Here is a 21,715-nt window from a genome sequence, read left to right on the forward strand (position 1 = left end):
GTTATTGTCTCGGTTGTTTAGCCTTCGCCTTGTTTTATTGTAAAAAGGCATGAGATGATGTGTCATGAATTAAATATTTCAGTTTTATAATGGCTTTTATTATTATTTATTTAAAGAAAACGTAATTGAGTGAGTGAAAAAAAATCTATATACTATAATGGCATATAGCATTATACCCCTTTTGCTAGTTTTCAATTTCAGCCATCACCTTTAAAGATTTCTCACATGTACGTCACATCACTGTTCCCTATACCTATTTCTTTTTTAATGCTTAAGAAAAAATAATAAAAGCAGGATGTACCATTAATGGAAAACTCTGAGCCTACAAAAATGTACAGTGAAAAATGTAATAGTTCCGCAACCCCACAAGACTACACCACTGAAAAATAAACTAATATTATGTAGGCTTACATTAAATACAGTACTGAGGCTGCCGCTTAGGTGTCGTGCTGTTAATCTGTTGAAGGAAATCTCATTACTTGAACAGTTCTCTGATTCTGAGGTCCTGTGGAATGTGATTACAAAGAGCATTCCTCCATAATACCACAGCAGGCCCTTCTAACGTGACGTGGCGATTATTGCTCCTTCATTGTTTCAATACACATTCTTCAAGGATTTCATCTAATGCAGATTAAAGTTTCTATTAATCTTGAGATAATTAGAGCCTTCAAGATTTCTTAAACACTGTTTATCCACGTGGATTATCCAAACATATTGGTTACTTGAACAGAAATGAAAAGCTTCTGCTCAGCACCAAATTTCATAACTAGCAGTGTGGTACCAGGGACAAAGATGATTGGGAGGGCTATGAAGAGGTGAACAACTTTCCATTCATAAAGCAATTTGCAAACTAACTGTAAGATAATTAGACCACTGATGGTTACTTCAACAAACAGAATACTGTAATTTTGGTTGCTTACAATGTACAATACAAAAATTAATTACAAGGTTGTTGTTAAAGCTAATATAAACTTATAACTTAATAATTTATGTACATAAGACAAAGCATAGTAGTACAATGTCAGAACCATTTTGTCTTTGGTGGTTATACTATAATTTAGCATTTCTAATAGAGACACATTGATTGCATCATTGTTAAACTACTATGACTCATCATTTATTAAAATAAACCTAATAACAGCATGTTATTCCTCTTTTATTTAACAATACCAGCAGTTGTAATTCTCTACAGGCTACTGTATGTACTGTATATAATGTATGCAGATGTTAAGCATCAAATGCCATAGTAAACTCTATAATGTGTTCTGACTGTTCAGCTATACTTTATGGGTAGCAGGGCATTCACTGCTATGACTTAAATCTAGCCTAAGAACTTCAAAATGTTCATAAATTATTTTTATGCTTGTTGTATCTTTGTATTAGTTTTGTTAACTTGACTTTGTCATTTTCTCTAGTTGTACTTCATGACATACAATAGGCTTTTTATGTATTATAAACCACTTTGAGATTTCTGGTTTTGAAGCTTATTATTTGCTTAGTACAGTTTTCTCTGACGTGAAAAAAATGAATGAATCCATAAGTCTCATGTTTTTGATTTTCATAATCTGTCAATTTATCTACAAAAGGTAAAGCACATTTAAGAAAAAAACAAAGAATACAAATCTGACTGGTTAGAGCACGCTTAGCATAGGTATAGCACTAGGTCTAGGGCTAAACTGTGTACTTAAATGAGAAGCAAAATGTGAGTTCCAACCAGTACATTCTGCATGTGCAAACTATTCCACAAAACATCTCAGCTTACAACATGGGACCGTTTTGAAGAAAGCAAATTGTAAATCTGTATTAATTTAGAGTTATATTGCTAAAAAAAGGAAATAAGTCCAACCTCACAAGACCACTTTTGGAAAATCAGTTTGCAAGCCCATGTATACTGTACTGTAGGTACTGTATTGTATATCATACTATCATACTATCATACTACATCTTGTATGCTAAAGAACTGCTTCTTCATTGTTAAATACCTTACAATTCTGATATCCATCACAAAACAGCAACTCATTTTAAATTAAATTACTAGAGCGACCATAAAAAGAAAACAAACTTAAAATGAAATATTTTTTTTCTGTAGTGAAGTCTGACTCATATTAAGATTCACAAGGTTATTTCACAATATGTTGGTTTTCACTGACTGACTTTGTTTTCAAATGGATTCAAGAGATTAAAAGGCATTTTCTAATGAGGTCCTTACACAAAGAGGCACTAAAAACATCCAAGAAAAATAAGCTTTTCCATTTTGTTTGCTATCTGACAGTCTAAAAGCTTGGTGCATGGCAATTATGCAAAGCATTAACCTTGTAAAATCATTCTGGAAAAAAACAACTTTAGAATAACAAATAACAAAACATACCAACTTTCATAGGAACATGAGGCTTACAACTTGCTGAAGCATCAATACCTACACCTTCAGATTTAAATGCATTTGAGTTTAGACTTGCACTGATAAAAGATCACAATAGGAGGAAATGAATAATTCATGAACTTAGGCATCTGATTGAGTAAATTCGTCTTCTGTAGATACTGTATGGTGTAGATCTGCTAATATATTTTTCTGCACTATTGATCAATTTATTAAGTCAGTCGTACTGGTAACGAAAACAAAAAATAATAGCATTTATCCTATCACACCATCTCTTGCGTTTGTAATCTGTTTTATTTGTAATGTTTGTTTAATTCATTTGTATGTGTAAGTGTTGAGTATTTGATATTACAAAAAACGAAAGTTACCTCTTTCACACTCTGTACTGTACGTTCCTGTTCTATATTTAAATGTGCCTTCTGTCCCGTTATGTTCTTTGTGCTGTTTATGTAAACACAGGAAATAAATTGCTCATTATTTTGTTTGTTCTAACCTGGGTTCCTCCTTTATGGCGTCTATTATTTTAGAAAGAGTTTAAGTGATAACACCAATGTCCTGAGACTGCTTCTGACAAACAGGAAGGGTTTATTGGTGGTTTGTTATGTGTTATAACAAAATTATGTGTTTAACACTTGGGTTTAAAATAATAATTTTCTTCCATGAAATTGATAATATGAAGAAAATTTTGTTTTTTTTATTAATCTGAATTAATGATTTCCCATTTGGATTCTAGTAGGTTTTTAGAAAAAAAAAAGCATTTTTGAGATGAAGCGTAAGAAAATTTCAGCACACACTGGCATATTATACAGTAGAACAGCAATTATTTATGTACAGTAAGTGCATTCTGTTAGACTCAGCCCTTCTCCCTATAAGTTATGTATTGTTAAAATATTCCTGATATGTGGTAGCAGGAGTTTAAATATGCAGTCTCATGCAACAGACAAACATACTGTAGGAACAACCAAAAGGCAGAACTTTTTTTCAATAAGGGGGTAACCAGAAAACCAAAACCTCACTATTCCTGAACACTCACTAAACTTTTCTGTCATCCCTATATGGCAATAAAGTATTAACGTATTGAATTTAACCAGGCAACTGAATTGATTACTGGTTTCAATACCAAACAAACTTTCTCTCCACCTATAATGCCCCTGGCTAGTTGGTAGGTTAGCCACTTCCTCTGATCTCTGATATGGCACATAACCTGCTCTCTTAACCAAACAGTCGATGTTGTTGACCGGAAGCCTATGTTTCCTGGTTTTTACGTTTTGGTTTTTTAGCCAGTTGTCTTTCTCCAGTTGATCAGGTGACAAAGATCGATAGGTTTTTTTTCCCCATTGATTTCTGGGAAATCAGACATTTGTTCTGCCATTTTTATATGATATTAACACTCTCATTGTGTATAGGGTCATCTTCTCCTTCTTTAAACAAAGATTTCAACCAGCTGTGATTCTACTCTTCCTTGTGAAGGTTGGGCACTGGTGGCAAGGGCAGCTCTTCATCCCTCTTTTCCTCTGTCAGCTCATGCTGTGACCCATAGTCACATTGTCAGGTACCGTGGCTGTCACGGATGTCTGAAGGGACGAACCGTGGAATGGCAGGAGAGCGAAAAAGACCCTATGCGTAGCGGCAAGATGGGGGTTAGCCCGGGCTCAGCTGTTCAGGAAATCCTGTATAGAAACTTATGCCCTCAGGCCATGGACAGGAGTGACCTGATGCTAGGCGGGTCTCAGGACATCCGAACCTCAATGCTGAGCGAGGATTAGAGCAGAAACAGGAAGTAAATGGGCTACACAACAAGACACATCAGAAAGACATGAATAATCACAGGGAACTAGGAACAGGACAGAAGTAGAGTGCCCTCTAGGTGTACTGGGCGCGACAGTAGCTCTGCCAACACCTCAGGGGATAGCGGCTTGTTTCAGCCCCTCTCATTCCTGCAATGCTGGGACTGGTAGCTCTGGCCCAGATTCTCACTGCCTTGGGGAAAGGACGCCTTCTTAGAATATTTCTCCCTCATAAATATTACAGGCAGTCAGTCTTCTCTCCTTGCTCATTTTCCTTCCATTCTCAGGGAATACTGAGAAATCAGGTTTCACCACAATGACCAAAATCAGGTCCCTGTTCATCGTTCTTAGCTCTCTTCTCAGCTGCATCTTCTCTTTATCACTCTCAAGCTTTCTGCCAGAGGGTACTGTACCTCAAATGTCTTTGGTGTGTATTTCTGGTTTTCCACTCTTGTGCTTTTAGGAGCTTCATCTCATACCTTCTTCCGGTTCCTTTTTCCATCTTTGTGCTCATACTCAATACAATTGAACATAATGAGGCACCTTCATTGGCAGAACTGCATTCGGTCCTTCTCACTGGCCTTTGCTTGGATCTGCAGGCCCACCTCTGTCATGGAATTGAGGGCTCTCATGCAGTCTGGAAACCATTACTGTATGGCTTCCCCCAGAAAGGAAAACCCTTCTGACACTCTGTCTTTAACCAGAGTTTGATTTGGGAATTGCTCCTCCATTAGCGAGCCAACAAATCTCCCTTGCTGTCACAATCAGCCACTAGAGAGCACTGTTCAAAACACAGCAACCTACTGACTGCTTTTCCACCATATTGTATGTGGTGGAAAAGCTGGGGAAAAGTGGTGTTAGTAACAGGATGATAAGGACTGTACTTGCGTCTGAGGCAGCAGAATCAGCTGTAAAGTAAAAAGTGTGCTCTATATTTAGAAAATGAGAAATAAAAACACGAACAAACAAATACCTAGCTCTTCCCAAGCTCTGACTAAAATTCTATCAGTCTTTTTCTGGGGAGTATAGTTCAGACAAGAGCCATAATTTTGACTGAACCTACTATGTTAACTCTACGTACCTTCTGAATGAATATACTGTACTGTAAATAAGCAGAGAAATGTTTTTATGTTGCTATATTTGTAGAAAACCTTTGTATTATATGTCAATGATAACACCCCATTGAAAATTGGACAAGGAAAGGCCTTTCTCAAATAACGAATATGTCTCAAGAAAAACCAACGAGAGTGTTTGTAACTGGCGTTACCCATTCCTGGTGTGTGTGTATGTGAGAGGGTGGGACATACTGTATCAATGTAGAGACAAAATCTGAGAATATCTTGCACAAGGATACCTAACACATAGGTAATATGGGGATGTCACCACCATGTTAACATCATTTTTTACACACATCAAAATGGTACCCTCCTTTAATTATATTTTGCTTAAGATCAGTTTTCACCCTATGTGGAGCTTCACTTTAGTTGAGTAGGGAACAGTAATTAAAATTAGAAAGAGAGTTAGTGGGAAATCCCTGCAAAGATAGGAATACAAACCCTGAAGTTTGCCAGGCTGCTGCACCAGTGATGGCAGAGTATACAGTATGTCAGAAGGAGGTGATAGCAGCCTTTTCACTACAGTAAAATGTTAAAGATTCATACAGCCATTTTTGCTATGTAAAGTGGGGTACTGTACTTATCCAATAATTTGTGTATCTCATGATTTCCCTAATGCATACAGTATGTGTACTGTGCTGTTCTGTCCTAAATCCCAATTTATCTGACATAATCTGCTTTCCTTAGGCTGGAACAGCTTTCCAAGTGCCCTCATGAAACCAGTGTTTTTCTTGTTAACACTACAACCATTTTTTCAATGACCGAAGATAATAAAAAGGTAATCGAGAGAGTTATTTAAAGGAATATGTTCCAATTTTTAAGCTATTGCTTTTGATCCGAGTTGAACTCTAAAGTGTATTTCTATGTTGAGGTATTGATCTCCGAGGTTGTAAATGTTTTACCCAGCTTAAGGTAGCACACTTCATATTGATTCAACCTTCCCTTTAAAAGAAGTAGGGGAAAGTATGCCATCTCTCTAATAATAGAAGTAGAAAAGGGTACAAAACAAAATTAACTCATGGTGCCCAGTGCTGGCATCTCTTTTTTATCTTTTATATAACACAAAGCTGTGGCATTTCAGTGAAATGGTTTCATTTAAGTATATCACTTTTTGCACTTAAGATCCATTTACATCTGTCCTCTGGCCCTGGTATCCCTGAGTTTGAGTCAGTTAAGGTCTTTCAATTTTGTTAAACGCTTCAATCTAATGTCTACCCCCTCGTCCTCATATTCGAACATAGGAAATGTATTGTCAGCATTGATAAGGTGAGGTCCTCCTTCAATCTGAGAGCTACTTGGCTTGTTAAGGCCTTTTAGGCCTGTTAGGATTCCTGCATCCTCCATGAAGCTCTAGCAACTTAGTCATCAATGACTGAACAGGCACATGTTCAGAAAAAAGTAACTAAAATATCTCAATGACTAGCCCGCTGGATTGAAGACTGCAGATCATCTTGGTCTCCATTTAATTAATGCATTCTGTCAGCAAATGTATGAAAGCTCGTGTGTTAAGGTTTTTCAACATTAATAGGTATTCCAGATTTGAAATAAAAAGGTAATAGAGAATGATTTCAAGTGTGCCAAGATTGTGACAGTCTTCAAGAAAGATGACTGATAAAAGATGATGAAGGAAGTCAGACTGTGGAAATTACAGAGGTGCAATTCTGCTGTCCATTGTGGGCTTAATGGTTGCAAGATACAGTATCTCCTGAACGATCTAATTTCTCTTGCTGATGAATTTCAACCAACATCTTTTTAATTACATCCTCTCAATTACAGGAAACATGTTGGGAGCAGCGTCATCGTCTCTACTTAACTTTCTTTAACGTCGCAGAGGCATCTGACTCTGTGAACCTGTGGTTCTCGGGAACGTCTTCCTGAAGTATGGAGGTTCTTCAAAATTATTAATTAACTTTCACCTGCTTCATGATGACTATTGGATCCAATAAGCAGACCTTTGAAGTAAGCAGAGCAGGCAAGGGTGTGTCATCGCCCCAGCTCAGTATAAATATGGCCTTCAATATCGCTGAGTGCCATGCTCCATTTGATAAGAGACAAGTTTCCTGCTGGAGTGCTGAAAAGTACTGATTGGATGGTAAATCCTTTACTCTCCAATGACCATGTTGTAATACTGAAACCGCCCAACTTCAGTCATCAGATACTGTACCAGTACACTGATGATTCTGCAGTACATACCCTGGAAGCAATGGATTTCTGCACAACTGCCAAAATATTTTCTAAAGTATATGAGAAAATGTGATTAAGACTTAACATTCAGAAGACCTCAATTCTCCATCAGCATGCAGCAAGCTCAAATGTACACTAAACTTTGATTTGTAATCACAAAGAGTGTAAGAAGAATGGAGAGTACCTCCCATTCCTTGAGAGTCATTTTCCATATTAGGCAATTTTTAATAAGATATCCAGCACTGAATCAGGCTGAAAAGTGGGCTATACACAGGAGACAAGCAACAAGATTGGAGTCACGTGTGTAAATTTCTAAAACCAACAGTGTTTGTGGAAGATTTTAGGTATCAAGTGGGATGAGTGCTAATACAAAAGTATTGCAATTGTATTCTGTGCTGTTGCCTACAATGGAATTCCATTATTGTTGCCAGCATTCACTTCAACAGCATGATCCTTTTGTCTGTTTCCTTTCTAACCTCAACTTTGCACAACTATGACACTACAGCATTGAATACTCCATCAATCCCTTTCTTTCATACAGAAGATGAATAATTACTGGTAGCGCTAAAATGATGTGCTCATCTATAAGAAAATGACCAATAAAGTATTTTATATGATAATATTTCTACAGTACGTATGTGTTCATTTGTTCATCACGAATATATTCTGGACAAAGCTCTATGGATTGCACTTTTTTTTTTGCTACAATGTAGAAGAATTGATGTTCTCAAAAGAGCCTGGAGCATGCCTAAATATTTAACTCAGAAAAACATTTTTGCACCGCAGTACTGACAAATTTCATATGTGTTATTCAACCATTTCAGACACATATTGTATTTATTCATTATATAAAATACATAAAGTGTGTTCTTTTAAAATGAAAATTAAATAAGAACGAAATCCAATAGGAAAAGAGTACAATTAATTGTAAGAACCGGTAAAAAAGAATATTGCAAAAGAAAAAAAGGGAGAGACAAAATGGAAAATTGCAGTGGAGGAAACAGCAAATAATAAAATATTATTTAAGTATTATAACAACAAAAACACTTCAAAGGATGATAGGTAAATAAAAGGAAATATCTAAACAATGAAAGGTGCCCTAAATATTAGATGAGTATTTCACTCAAATGTTCACAAATTAAGAAATCAACAACATGCCCCAGGAGCAGAGAGAGAGGTTCTGTATTAAGAGGTACTGTATAAACATACAGTGGAAGTGAGAGACCTGTTTCGGGTACGAAAAGCCCTCGAGAATACCAAATCTCATAACTAAGTAACACAACGTCCAACAGTTGCACGAGACAGGGGAAATACCCATTGTCTGGAGAAATGCTAATGTAGTGCCACAGAAATTGTGACAAAACCCAGAAACCCAAGTAAATATAGATTAATACTGTAAGCCTGTCTTCTAATAGTTGTTACCACACCCTTACATGTAATAGAAAAATACTAGATGATCCCCTCTATGAAACTAAAATCCTAGGGGATAGGCAACATGGATGGGTAGACTATTTGTTAATAGATGTTACTATCTTTCTCCATTCTTCTAATTATATTACTTGATGAGAGTGTATACATGTAGACACACTAGATTGGCGTGTTAACCAATATGTGCTTGCATATTATGTAAGTCATGTAATGAAGAAAGTTTCCTTGAGCACACAGTCATCTCTCCTGCCTAACACCCATTTTGCTACAGTAGTTATTAATTCTAAATCAAGGTAAGGGGTTTGGAGTATTTTTAAGTTGCTGCCTGCCTTTCGGAAAATACATCCTCTGTCAATATTAAAAAACAATATCTGTAGTCGTAGCCCTTCTTGAGTTCCTTTACATCAAACAAAGGCCAAATTAAAATCCTTCATTCAAGGGAGACTAGAAACATTGCTGGGACTTTAATTTGCTTGACTACAACAAGAACCATATTAGCTTCATTTGTACAGAGATCTGAGATAGCCTTTTCTAGCAAATAATTCTGCAGGATTTCATATTATGCTATAATCATCCCCTCAAGCCATTATAAGAGCTGGGGTAGTGCTAACAATTGTGCAATCGTGGATTGACAAATGTGAGCACCTTAATTGGCCTAGTGGACCAGAAAGATGAGCTTGTTTAGCAGTGTCACTTCCAATACATTGCATCGGTGCAGAACAAGCACGCAAAGCCCTTTCCCATAGATATCTTCAAAGCACTCTGGGAGACCATCTCAACCATTCTTTAATTATTTGTGGCATAGTCATTTGCCATTTCAAAGCTAGCAAGTTACATTTAAAAACATTATAGGCCTAATCCTGAGTACTTTCCAAAAAACAATGGAAAGGAAAAAGTGAAAATTCAGCACCAAAGATGACGGCTTACTCATCACTATTTTCAGAAGTGGCTTATTACCTTAAGCCAGTTTCACAAGACCATTCCAGAGAGTAAGTAAAACCATAGGATAGCAGTCTCAAAGTTAAAAGAAATAAAGGTTCTACAGAAATATTTCAGTATTCAGTAGTATAGAGGTGTGAACTCTCCACTCTGGACTTCTTCCTCAAGTCAACTGTGGAAGGTACTTTGATGACTTTGATCAGGTACTGGCTCAGCTGGGGGCTCCACTTCAGCGGTGGATGAATTTGGGCCTCTCCTATACATATACTTTAAGGAATTTCAAAGCTCTAGAATGAAAAATACCATAAAAATCTAAACAATCCAAGTAACTCTAAGTAACATTTTGAAACTGTTTTTCAGTAACTTAAGGTTCTGATACTGAATGCTATTTAGAAATTCTGAGATAAAAAATTACCTTTTGTCAATACATTTATAGGATTAAATATTGAGTTTGTTCTTAAATTGTTTTAGATTTTTTCCTAATTATTTTAAATATACTGTGACATTTCAAAGAGTATTACTTAATAGTCACTTTTTTAAGATAGGTTGGGGGTTCTTCACTTTTACATATGGAATAACAACACCTTTAGGAACGCATTTAGGAATGTTTATACAGACGTCAAGCAAAAGAAGCCACCTCCTAGGTCATAGGCTGAGAAAGATAAGTTAAGTTAAGGTGTAGCTGCACAGATGAAGATGGGGTGGAGGAGGGAGACAGAAAGACAAATACAAGGAAGACCAAGGGGTGGAGGTGGTGCGTTACCATGGTAATTATAGCTTTTCAGGAAGTGATGTCATGGAGAACCCTGAGTTAGAGAAGCAGAGGTGAAGGAGACCTCATACAGTATGCTGTCGTTTCTCCTGAACCTTTGTTTAAAACTACAAGGTGATAAAAATACCACAGTACAAGCTTTTCTAACCTGATGAAGATGTACAGTATTTGGTTCTCAAATTTTGATTTTAAAAACTAAAAACATTTGGAGAACAGAGTTTCCAACATGCCCGGTTTTTAAGCTTTTCTTTCATCACAATACTAATAAACATTTAGACTGTCCTTTACTTTAAAATATAAAAATAACTGCAAGTGCACTTAGAAATTGAGCTGGTGTTTTCACTCCAGGCTTGTCAGACACATGTCTTCTCTTAGATAAAACTATTACAGCAAGCAAAATTACACCCTTCTCCTTAAATGTATAAAAAATACAGAATATGAATCTTACATTTGGGTACTGTATGCTTCTGAGAGGAATGTTTCAATGTCTTAAATTTTCAAGTGTTTCAGTCACTATGCACTTTTTATACATTATTAAAGCAAAGTACAAAACCATGAATATCCTGGAGAAACGTTTATGAATCTCTAATGTGCTCTGTCACCTCCTCCAAGGGGTAAGTGTGCATCTCTCCAAGCACAGTGAATAACAGCTTTGTTACACAGCAAGCAGGCAACTAAAAAAATTAACATTGCAGCAGCACTGTTCAAAAGTGGGTGTGTTATGTAGGCCTACATCAGGAGGTATGACACACATATATGTACACTCTTCTTAAGACAATTTAAAATTAAAAAAAAAGATGCTTATGGTACAGTACATGCCAAATTAAGATCCAGAACCCCATTTCATTTTATATGAAGAAAATATTTTTTTATTTAAAAATTATTACAACATAGCAGAAGATGAGACATGAAAACAATTGACTAGAAACAGCAAAGTACTCATTAATTAGACTTATCTGACAACACACGATGAAGAACAATGTTATTAATATAGACAGGTGAATCTGATGGGTTTTTTTAAACTACAGAGCGTAGTTTAGAGAGATGCCAGGTATGTTAGACAGCGTGTCATCACACAGTGGGAGGAAACTGGAGCACATGGAGAAAACTCACACAGACATGGTGGGAAGAGGATCAAATCCAGAACTCAAGAGCTCAGAAGCAGCTGTTCTAATAGCCACAGCATGTACTAACAGTCACACCACATTCTTCTTTCTGAATGCAATCATCATTTTAATACAGAACAAATACACAGTTTACTCAAAGATGGCTAATTCTACTGGGTAAACAAACACCTTAACCAAGTAAACTAGCAGAAGAGAAAAATTCCTATGGGGTTCCTGCTTGGGATTCAGATTTTTAGAAGATTTTTCCTGCTATCAATAATTAATAGTAAAAACAACATATAGATTTTAATGAAAAGGAGATCCGGGGAAATAGGTATTTCCCCATACCTGAAAATTTAAAATTTGTTTAAAGAGAGAGGTACAGTATGTGGAAAGGCTTAAACCTTCACCTACAGTATAAGCTGCCACAGCTACAGTACAATATATGCTACTCCTGTTCATTTCCTTACAGTATCTCATAAAGTCAAATTAATAAGTTTCAGTCCAGCGCTAATATTGTGAGACATAACTCTGAGGCTTGGACATCTTTTCTTTTCCACCGTGTCTGAGCTCTTGACACATAGGTGAAATAAATGAGCTTAACTGGACCAAACATGTGAAATTTTTCTCCAGGGTGTAATGACCTAAAGATCTGAAACAGAACCTGCAGGACTGTTGTCTATAAAAGACCACATCAGAGCTTTGTGCATCACAGTTTTGTGAGACCGAGGATGATAAACTGCGAGAGAGCTCAGCTTCAATGGCTCTTCTGGGAGATAAAGAGACCACCCAAACAATATTTTAATTTTTTACATTTTTTTTTTTTCCAGGAGAATTCACCTAATGTAAATTGACATGGGTATAAAATTGTGACAGGTTGAAATTACATTATATACAGTAATATTAATTTACCAATGTACAGTATGTTGCAGTTATTTAGCTTCATACTGTAGGTCCTTGGATTAAAAAATGCTGGAAGGTGAATTCAGTGGTAGAATGAATAAAAAGAATGACCTTAAAACAAAACTGTACCGATGCAGGATCACAAACATGAGTATGACAAACCCCTGGCAACAGAGGGTTGGTCTCTCATAGTTTTGAATGCTGTTAAACGTTTTGGGGACTGATGTCACCAATACAGCTTTATCTTATTATATGAGATGAAGTACATAAACATCTAGCTAAATCTTAGGTAAAATACATTAATATAGTATACATCAATTGTTTATGGTTTTTCCACATATATTTTAATTTTGTTTAAAGTCTTTCAGAGTTGCTGTAATATTTTATCCATACAATATATAGTGTTAGCTCCAAAATGATTGGCACTCTTGATGAAGATGAGCAAAAAAGGCAGTATAAAATAAACAATCCAGGTAAAAAAGGCTAATTCTCTAAAATATGGAAAAACTATATTGTAGTTTAATGTAATTGCTCCGAGAAAAGGAACAATTTTATTTATCAAAAAGATTAGTGTCAAAATTATTGGCACCCGTAACAGTTCCTATAAATACATCTGCATTACCCTTATGCCTTTTTTTATGTTCTTCTTAGTCTTAAGGAAGTACATTGTGATCATCCACAGGTTCCTGTTTCAATGGGTGTGAAAAATAATACAAATGAGATAACGCATGTAAAATCCCTTCGTCATCCATCACCATGGTTGGGCTCTTGTGTCTGCGACGGTCTACAGCCAATGAGCACTCAGCAGGAAGTACAATGCTTACAATGCGGCTGCAAGGAAAGGGAGTGTTTAGGACTGTGCATATGGAGGAGAGGCTTGTTCGACTTTGGAGCCAGCACAGATGTCTGTTCGATGTTTCGTGTTTGTAGTTTGTTTATTGTCGTGCAGAACTCCTCCTCTTATTCTGGTGTGCTCCACGTTGATTGGCTACCAAAATATGGTGACCTTGCAGTACTTTCGTGATGCAATGTGAGATTTGGAACCATGATGAAAAGTCGTGAGGGTATCGTGTAGTTTGTCACCCCCTTTGATTCCTAGTCATATAATTTGACAACTTCTAGGACAGAAAAGGCAGCGAGATTCAGCAATTGCAGTCATTTAATTTGACATGCTCTCCAGCTAGAAGTTGTGTTGAGTCCTGTAGTGCGACAAAGGCTTTACACATTTTTATCTAGCAGGTCTACTTCAACCGACCTTCTGTAGGTGCTAGGTGGCGTAGTCAGTTACAAAAGCTAAAATTGTCCTGCATTTAGGGGTCACCATCCATGAAGCTAATACTATATCTAAAACACAATTATCATAAAAGTATTATTGCAAAAAAGCTTTTTTTATGAACCATGGAAGAAAACTGTACCTTATTTTCCCCATAAAGTATTAAGTCCTCTATTTGCGGGGACTTCAAGGTTTAGGTTCTATTGTTCTTAATATAGCTTGTTTTGTATAACTTTAGCAGGCTTAAATAAACTATATTATAATTAAAAAAGTAAATCAATAACCACACTTTAATTTATGATGGAATATGTCAAAAGTATGCTGAACATACTGTTGTGGATTTATCAAATTATGGGGTTTCAGTACATTGATTTTTCTATTTTTCTATTTCTATTATTTTCTGTGGGCAGTTTAGCTCTGCTGCAGCTAAACAGACATGGTATATAATAACATCTGTAGTTAATTTCTTAACTACCTATTAAACATTTATTTACTGTACTACAGAACATTCCTTTAAAAGTTTTGGAATTGATTTACTGTATGATGAACTGCAATATGTGCTTCAGAGATTAAGATTTTTTTAAAAACTTTGTTTTCTGTGAGTCTCAGAAAGGAATATTTAAATGCTAAAAGCACATTTCTGTTGCAACTCAGTTGGAACAGTACAGCTATACATGTATTGGCACGGGTAAATCAAAGTCTAAATTGCACTAAACTCCACAAAATGGTTCCTCTGAAATCAATATCACAAAGGTTGGCTGTTTCAAAAGGAGACAAAACTTAGGAGGTAGATGAAAACAGAATACACTACTTTGAATATTGTGATTCATTTTAAAATTTAGATAGCAGGCTTCTTACAAAATAACTTTGCAAGGTTTGGGTAGATTAATGTAATCTCTTTTTAAGATTTGTATCAAACCGGATATCACTACCTATACTGTACAATTTTATGTTATTTCATCAGATAATCTGGCACTGCATGGGTCTATATATATATAGTGTATTTCCTTCTATACTTGTATGTCCAAGCATTGCAGGATCTTAGTAAATACAATTTTCTGAGAGTTTTTCTGTCTCATAGAGAGTGCAAAAGATATTGTATTATATCTGTGGTGACTGAAAAAGTACCTACTCTATATACAGTAGTATGTAACACTGACAAAAAACCTGCCTGTTGAAAGTTTCTTTTTAACACAACCTTTGCATGCCTGCTTAAAATAAGAACACAGGTTAGACTCCTACTGGAGGAAGAATGTGAGTCCGTTTTAAAATACATGTTCTTTTGAATAACACTCAACAGCTTAATAAGATGAAAATGAGTGTTGACACACGATGTTTTGTGATTTAATAATGGCTAATTTGACATGCCAAGTGGACAAAAGATTTTTTTTAAAGTATGGTAGGGAAAGCAAGGAGAAATAGTACATAAAAATTGCTTCATTACGTTTTTACAGGCTGTCCAATTATGAACTAATTCTACCAAGCAAATGACAGAAATTGATTTGGTTAGCTAAGACTGGTTTATTACTGCCACTGAGTGATAAGCTCAATAATAAGATTTTCCAGATATTACTATATACATAATTTTAGATCATCCAGGAACATTAACATTTTAAAAAGGGGAGTTTGTAAAACTGAGAAGGACTAGAAATAATACCTGTACACAGCAAAGAGGATTAAGTCTCATGAAACAGAAAACACATCACAAAACAAAATAAAATGCTCTTTTTAGCTTGCAAGCACCCACACACATTTCATACTAAAAAAAAAGATCATCTCAAAAAAAGAAAACCTTTCATTAGAGGTTGCATAGTGACAATTGCTCGAAATTTTTTCCTTGACCAAATACGGCAACAACTAAGTTAATTTTAAATGATGGTCTTACCACAGGACTGGTTTTCCCAGACCTCCCCATCATCTCATATTGACAACCACCAATATTCGCCCACTGCTGCTTTCCACACCAGGAACGCCCTTTCTGCAACAGAAGCCACTGCATCACCTGCAAATAAGTATCCAGCAAACACATAGGGTATACATGGCCCCTCAGGACATTTTAGAATACCCCAGGATACATCTCATGGCCGAATGGGAGAGCATGGCAGAGCAGTGAGGATCAATGGTCTCTCCGAGCTGATAGTTCCCCATTTCACCTCTCTCGGCCACAATTTTTTTTAGTCTTTTTGCCAGCATACTGTTACAGGCATTTCAAGGTTTTTTTTCCAAGAAAAACACCAGAAGCCAAAATTGTCTTGAAACTTGGATCACAGCTTCCCCTTTCTCTAAATGACAGGGTAATTTCATTCATTTACAGATTTGAGCTTTTTTAGACCTCGATCCCCCTGCCAGTGCATACTCTTGTTCACCTGTGTTCCCATTCTCACCTGCGCTGTCCTTTATTCTCTACTACAGCATCTATTGCCTCCATCTTACACACTGTCTCTCACACCCGAAGAAGCCTCAGCAGCTGAAATGTTTGCTATAACTACAGTATACAGTACCTGCTATTACTGAACTTTTATTGAAGAGGTTGTTCTTGTAACGTTAGAGGAGAGTGCTCAGTTCTCTCATATTTCCATAATCCAACTCTGTGAATGTGTGGTTTGGATTAGCCTCACTCTACAAATGGTTAATTTGTAATTCCATGTCAATTGGCTCTTTTCAAATATTCTGCTGCTATATATGTCATTTCTTTAGAGAAGAAAACTAGAGAGGGCTGGCTCAATCACACATCCTCCTCTTGACTCTACTCATTGAGCTCACAGGGCTTAGAGAGTCCGAGGCTGAGATCTGAGGTAGCTGCTGACTGCAAGCAAGAGGTCCAGTCATCCCGTGTCAGTGGTGTTTTCCCACGACACTGAGAGATAAGTGATTAAAGATGATAAAGAGCCCAGACTACAAGCAGCCAATCTGCATCTCTAGTGATCCCTGTTGAACCATCTCATCCAGATCACACAGGGAGCACCAATAGCTCGTACTGTACTGGCTAGTGTCAGTTACTGCCTGCCATTCCCTTTCAGGTAAAGTTTCCTGATCCAGCCTGGCAGCACAGAAATGCTGGTGTCACAACAGCCACTTCAAATACTGCTGCTTCTGGAAGTAATACTGATTCTGGGGCCGGCTGGCTCTGCATGCCTCTGCTGTTCCAAAGTAAGACACAGGGGTACAGTATGTACAGGTGCATTCTCAGTTCTCCCTTCTGCTGTTGAAGCTAGTCTGTGCTGCACAGTTACTGGCTGTGCTGCAGACTTGAACTTGTTCAGGAAGCAAGTATCTGTGTTCATCAAAACTTACAAGAATACTGCCAGACATCAGTATCTAAATCATGAAGGTGGCAGGGAACTTATTCTCATTGATATGGACATTTTTGAGGGTCTTCTAAATCTGGTATGGAGCTCTCACTAACCTGAAATGTACTACCAATGTGATCAATAGTAATATTGATCTCCACAGCATCCTGATCTGCGTGAAGGTCCAAATGTCCAACCTACTTTCCAAAAACAGATGTATCTGACTTGTTACAAACAATGATCTACCAATTTAAATATACAGTACCTCTGTAACAAAATTGTGACGTAGAAAATCTCACCAATAGTTACAATAATGAGTACAGTATTAGAAATAATAGTGTCAATAGCTGAGTTTAATTAGATACCTACTGTAAATGTACTTTAGGTATTGAGTACCTACAGGCTCACTGATGTACTGGAGTCTAGAAAGCCTTCAATTTTGGTCTCTCTGGTATTTTGTGAATGGAAGAAAAAAAAACATTTTTTCAGTTTGTTGTCCAGTTCAATTCATCTTCAAGGAATATTGCTTACATTGTGCAAAGTAGGAAAGTCATGGAAACCTTTCATGCTATGAAATGAGTCACACTGTGATCATATCTGAGAACTATGAAATATCTAAAGCATAAATATTTGATAGAGATTATGAGTGGATAACTACATCACTTGTTATACAATACTGGAAGGAATTTATCAGTGCAGTAACGTTTATACCAAGAACACATGAAATCAAGAAAGCATGACAAGGAACACCTGAAAAAACAGTCAATTTACAGAGCCAAGAAAAAGTTTGTGAATGCCAAAGATAAATATGGCAATTTCATAGTTTCACCATGATATCCTTCTTGAATCAAAACCAGTCTTTGTTAATATCCAATAGACTTTGTAGTAATCAATTCCATGTCTCTTGAAACAAAATCAATTAGACAAACAATGTGTAGTTAATTTACAGGGCATGTGAAAAAGTGGGGGAATAATTAGAATCTGGTGTTTAAATAACAAGGAACATCTTGGGGGCAGATTTTGGAAGGCTCCGTCCTATAGTAAATATAAGAAACTTTTTGAGTTTAGCCTTCGCCATTCAGATGTGTGTAAATATGTCATGCCATGGGCGAAGGAGATCTCTGAGGACCTCAGAAATAGAGTTCAAGATGCTCATCAGTCTGGATACCAACATCTTTTCAAGATGAAAAGATTTTAATCAATTTCTTGATGAAAAGTCATCAAGAAAACAACAAACAGTCCAAGGAACTGCAGGCCACTCTTGTCTTGGCTAATATTGCTGTGCATGACTCAGCTATCAGAAAACGACTGGTGTCGATGGAACGATAGCAAGGAGAAAACCGCTCTCCAGAAATAACATTTCTGCCCATCTGAAGTTCGCAAAAGAACACATAGATGATCCACAAGACCTCTGGAACAATGTTCTTTGCACAGACGAGTCAAAGGCAACGTTATGTTTGGCAAATACTATAATGATGTCAAATATGTCCGTAATCTCTTGCTCTATTTTAACGTTTCAGAGCATTGGAGCAGAGAACTGGTGACCAGGGGAGGTGCTCTTGGTTGTACTTTCTGTTGGTTCTCCCCTATCAGAAATGGACACTCCACTCAAAGCACTTTACAGGTAACTGGGACTCTGCTCCACCACTACATCACTGTGCAGTACTATGACAGCCATAGTGTGCCAGTACACACACTACACATCAGCTATCATTGTGGAGAACCAATTCATAGATGGGGATTATTAAGAGGCCATGATTGGTAAAGTCCAATGGGAAATTTGGCCAGGACACCGGGGTAACACTTCTACTCTTGTCAAGAAATGCCCGGGATTTTTAATGAAAATAATTTCTGTCACTACTGTATACTGGGACATCAAGCCCCACACAGACCACAGGGTGAGTGCCCCCTACTGGACCCACTAACACCTCTTCCAGCAGCAGCCTTAGCTTTCCCAGGAGGTCTCCCATCCAGGTACTGACCAGGCTCACACCTGCTGAGCTGCAGGGGTTTGTCAGTTCTGAGCTGCAGGGTGATATGGCTGCTGGTGCAGCATCCCATCTTGAAGGATAAGGGGTCTGTTCAAAACCATGGTTAAAATGCAGTGCAAATATATTTCACTAACTGTGACTCCCACGTTTAGTATTATCGCACAGTACACTGCTATTACTATTTTCCAAATTAGCAAACAGCCTGCTACAATTCCAGTTAATGTACCGCATAAAAATAAAAACATAAATAAAACATTCCCAACATAGTGCACCAAACCTCACATTAACTGACTTGTTCATGATTGACATTTAAAACACTGAATGTTTCCATGGAAACTGTCAAAAATGAGTGGATACATGATGCTTCCCAAGGCACTTTTATAAATAGGTTATTGTACCTCAGGAGTATACTCCTATGAAAAATTAAATATTGTAATTCTTGCACAAATGGTGTATTTGCACTATTACTGTTCTTCAATGAAAAGTATAATTTCATTATACTGACAACTAATTCAGTATCATCCCTATTTTGCATGTATGCAGTATACAATTTGTAGTCTATAATATACAGTAGATTTGATGATGTGTAGAATAAATAAAAAGATTATCTCACTGTGTGTTGCTATAGTGTCATTCTACAATATGTCATAAAGCACTTTAGCATTTTTAAATATACATCAGTACTTCCAAAATTATTCTTTAAAGTCAACCATATTTGGTATGTATGCAAACCTGAAGATTTATCAGGTCTAGGAAGTTCTGTTTTGCTTGAGAAACCTGTAGCTATCAGTATTAAATTACCTTTGCAGTTAATCAACCCTCCAACTGTTTTATAAACCCTACAGTTCATGCAATTACTGATTTAGTTTTTTCCACTAGCAAAACATGAAAGCAGCCTGGCAAAGTGATATTTTTGACAACTAGTACTAAGCTGCAGAATATTCCTTTTCCACAGAAAAAAGTGTTCTGCTTGGTAACGTCCAAAAATCCAATGATGTAAGACCTTATTATCTGGCTTGTTACATAAGGGGTCAAGAGACAGTACAGGTCAGACCACAATGATCAAAATACCTTGAAACCTTAAGTCTGTATACCTCTTGACCTAATGAATATTCTTGATTGTACTGTATGTTTTCAATTAGCATTGAATTGTATTTCAAATGGTCCATTAGCAAAGCACATCTTTTACCACTAGAACCGGTATTCGCTAATCTATTAAGTGTAATAAATCTGTTGAGTTGAGTTGTGATGTGCAGAGTGATATGGCTGCTGGCCATAATTTAATATATACCCTCCTCATAGGTGGCCTATCAGATTTTAAAATGACGAGAACAGAAACTACACTTGATCTGAGGGCATACACCAGAAGCGATGAAGCGGTTTGACTGTGACTGAGAAAGATACTCAGAACAGGAGAACAAGCAATGCATCAGGGAATGCAACAGGCAATTCGAGAGCAGACAGTGACACCTGGCCATCTGCATACAGGCAGCTTGCTACTTAGCCCTGAGTCAGGAGCAGTCAGAGGAGAATCTTGAGTTGAAGAATTTGGTGGATACAGATTGTACCACTGGACACAGGAGAAAACTTGAACCCCAGAGGAGGACTCTAAGAGAGAGGGGCTCTGGCATTGTCTTCCTCCCCCCTTAAACGATATTGGACTGGGAGAAAACAGGGTGGGGCATAAGGATTGACATTGATTGAGACTGACAGAAATAAAGGCCTCAAAGTTTCACCCTTCTTTGTTGAAGCATATCAAAATATCAAGACATATGATTCTATATGACTTTCGGACCATGTCAGGTTGTATTTTCTGTTTCTAGCTTCAGCTTACCTGACAGAAAAAAGTAACTAGAATGCAGGCCTTCATTTAAAAAACTTTAAACCAGGTGCATAAGTAACCGAACAAAAACAGTGAACTTTTTCAGTGGAAATACTACTGTATATAACAAAAGGCTTTGATAGAATTGGATTCATCGAAACACACTTTGATGACTCATTACAGATTATAGGCAGTCAAAAGAGACTGTTCAGATAGTGTTCACTTGTTTTCTAATGTTAATTAAATGTGACATTTTCAAAAATACCTTTGACCTTTTGATCATTCTCAAACCCATATTAGTACAGATAGGGGTATTGTTTTCTGGCTACACATCAGTGAAATGGTCAAGAAAGTTTCTCCCTCTTACTTCATCTAATTTAATATTGATTTTAAATGTAGTATATTTGAATGTTTGAATGTTGTGAAGCTTACGGGAACATAAGAGGTCTTGTTTACTGTTGCAGATTTCAAAGATTTAATTTAAAGTTGAGATAACAAACCATTTAAAAAATTATTCAATTTTGGCAACAGAATTAATTAATTAAAATGCTTATGATGTTAAATTAAATAAACTACAAGATTGCAACCTCAATGGGAGCAATATTATGATGTGGTCTATTTTTAACTGCAATAGTATTGACAGGATCTATCATATTTGTAATAGTGAAGCTTTGTCTAACCCCCATTAAACTTTACAATACTTGTCATTCAGGTGCATTGTCATTTTC

At 36.7% G+C, this 21,715-nt stretch overlaps 1 protein-coding gene and 1 pseudogene across 7 annotated transcripts in view; both read right to left on the bottom strand.

Annotated features, from left to right (window-relative positions):
• The window catches only part of trpm3 (transient receptor potential cation channel, subfamily M, member 3), a 224,582-nt gene that overhangs the window by 91,952 nt on the left and 110,915 nt on the right, over positions 1 to 21,715 (bottom strand). The gene's annotated exons all lie outside the window — the stretch shown is intronic.
• On the bottom strand, positions 20,427 to 20,538 carry LOC148673519 (U2 spliceosomal RNA; annotated as a pseudogene).

The sequence above is a fragment of the Lepisosteus platostomus genome, chromosome 4 (genome assembly GCF_059453375.1).
Source record: "Lepisosteus platostomus isolate fLepPlt1 chromosome 4, fLepPlt1.hap1, whole genome shotgun sequence".
NCBI classification, from domain to species: Eukaryota; Metazoa; Chordata; class Actinopteri; order Semionotiformes; family Lepisosteidae; genus Lepisosteus; species Lepisosteus platostomus.